The sequence below is a fragment of the Mus caroli genome, unplaced genomic scaffold, assembly GCF_978045245.1.
Source record: "Mus caroli unplaced genomic scaffold, Mus_caroli_1 scaffold_34, whole genome shotgun sequence".
Taxonomy (NCBI): domain Eukaryota; kingdom Metazoa; phylum Chordata; class Mammalia; order Rodentia; family Muridae; genus Mus; species Mus caroli.
The window spans coordinates 1,357,013-1,359,915 of NW_028227289.1; positions in this window are offsets into that span (position 1 = coordinate 1,357,013).

The following is a 2,903-nucleotide window of genomic DNA, read 5'->3' on the forward strand; positions in this document are numbered from 1 at the left end:
TGAGACCATCTATCTATGGTTTATTTTGGAGCGGGAACTATGTGGTGTTGAAGAGAAGGTATATTCTTTTGTGTTTGGGTGAAATACTCTGTCCATGTCTGTTAAGTCCTTGGATTCATAATGTCTATTAGTTTCATTGTTTCTCTGTTTAGTTTTTGTCTGGGTGACCTGCTGATTAGTGAGAATGTGGAGTTGAAGTCTCCCAGTACTAATGTGTGAGGTTTGATATGTGATTTCAGTTTGAGTGCCCTTATGTTTGGGGCAAGATGTTAAAAATTAAGATATCATCTTAGTAGACTTTTCCTCAGCATGAAGTGTCCTTCCTTGTATGTTTTGATTGTTTTTGGTTGAAAGTCTATTTTATCAGATATTAGAATGGCCACTTAGCTTGCTTCTTGGGTCTGTTTTCTTGGAAAACTGTTTTCTAACCTGTTATTCTGAGGTAATGCCTATCCTCATTGTAAAGCTGTGTTTCTTGTATGCAGCAGAATGATGGATCCTGTTTTCACATCCATTCTGTTAGCTTGTGCCTTGTATTTCCGAATTGAGTCATTTGATGTTGAGAGCTATTTAACAGTGATTGTTACCTTCTGTCATTTTGATGTTTGTGGTGTTAGTGTTTGTGTGTGTGTGTGTCTGTGTGTGTCTGTGTGTGTGTGTGTGTGTGTGTGTGTGTGTGTGTGTGTGTGTGTGTGTGTCTGTGTGTGCACACCTGAGCACTCGAAGATAGGTGGTGGTGCTGGGATAATGGGGATCCCCCTGGGATAGCAGGCTGCTCAGGGCAGCTTGGCTTGATCCAGAGGACTCAGGGAGCCGGGAAGATGTGTGATGGGGGAGGGAAGCTTACTTGTATGGTTTAGGATACACAGATGTGATGAAGGTAGGAGGAGATATGGCAGGTGAGTGGAGGTCCAGAAGGCAATAGCAGACTGTTTATAGGGCAGCTTAGCTTGCTTCCGAAGACTCCTCAAGTCTTAATATTGTTTTCTTTGTTTCTGTTTTGTTAATTTTGCACTCAGGTTTATTCTTTGTTGCAACTGACTTGTTTTGGTTTGTTCTTATAAAACTTTTTAGTTGTGTCATCAGCTATTTATTTGTATGATGTCTGATTTTTTAAATATTGACACATAATTCTTTGTAGAAATTATTTCAATGTATTCCAGAATTCATTGTGCCATTTTCATGAGGTCCAGAAATATTTTGTTTCTTTCTAGATTTTTTTCATGACTCACTTATCATTAGGCAATGAATTGTTTAGTCTTCAAGGTTTTGTGAATTTATTAGAGATGTTTTGCTAGCGGTGTTATATTTTATTGCTTTATGGCAAGGTAGCATACAAAGAGTGATTACAGCCATTCTGAATTGGTGAAAATTTATTCTGAGCCTCAAAATATGATCAAGTTTAGAATAGCTTCTGTGTGATAGTGAGTAGAATGGGTATTCTTTAGCCTTTGGGTAAAATAGTCTTAAATATTTCTTAATTCAGTTTGATTATGATATCAATTGATTTTTATATTTCTTTTTATTAAGATGAACTGTCTTTCAAGAGGGATATTGAAATAAAATAACCTTTTAGTAGTAAGTTGATGATGTTAATATTAATATATGCCTTTAATTATAATAATAAATTTTTTATGAAGTTGGTTATCCTTGAGTTTGACTCATATCTTTGGGATGTTACTGTTTCATGCTTAACTGTTTCCTTGATTAAATCCCTCTTTATTTCTTCTGATTAATTTTAGTTTGTAGCCTGTTTCATCAAATACTAAGATAGAGAATCTTGCTTCCTTCCTGGTGTTGTCTGATTGGAGTACTCTTGTCCAGTTTTTAAAAATTAACATAATGCCTTTTTAAAAAACTAACATGTTTATTCTTGGAGACAATAGTAGATGGATTTTGTTTCTTTACCTATTCTCATTGGAGAATTGAGCCCATTCATATTTAAAGTTGTTACTGAAATGCATGTATTAATTATAGTCATTGTGTTGATTTTTGGTGCTGTTTTGTGTATTTGTTATTTTGTGTTTTAAAAATTATGGCTGTTTCTCTTCCTGTCTCTCTTCCAAGCTTTCTTTAGCCCAGGGTAATGCTGCTTGTATTTTATTTAGGTTTTGTTTGTTTGATAGAATTTTTTAGGTTGTTTATGCCATGGAAAGTTTTTCTTTAGCTTTCAATCATTGAAGATCATTTAACTATATATGTTAGTCTATTCTGGCTGTCTTTTTGGATTAAAAATGCATCCTTTTTGGCTCTTTTAGCTTTCAAATTTTCCATTGAAAAATCAGGTGGTATTCTGATGAGCTTACCTTTATATATCTTACAGTTTTTTCTTCCTCTTGCAGCTTTCAATACATTTTCTTGCTAAATATACTTTAAATGTGTTTAAATGATAATTTGTGTGAGTATTTTCACACCTGATATTGATTGTTTGTTTGTTTTTTTTTTTTGAGCTTTTCTTGTATTGCCTTGTTGAAGATCTCTGTGCTGTTGAGTTGGGGTACATCTCCCTCATCTGTGTCAATTATGTGTCTCACATTTTATCTGTTTCCTTTCTGGATTTTTTTTTTTTAATTTTTGTGTTTCTTCCTTATTCAATATAGATATTTTATCTTTGAAATCTGATATTCTGTTTTCTGTCTGAGTCTATTTGTAAAAAGATATTGCATTTTCTGGAAGAGGTAGTAGGTTTTTCAATGTTTTCATCTCATTAAATTCTGTACTTAATTATTAGACTGTCTTCATCATTTCTTTTATTGTTATGTTTGTCTTTTATTTAGCATCATTCAGACATTTGTTCTTCTTAAACTCTTTGTCCTTAATTTCATTTAGCTGTTTTCTTATGTCTTCTATAAATTTCTTGATATCTTTGGTGAGGTTTATAAATGTTTTATTTTCAGTTCTGC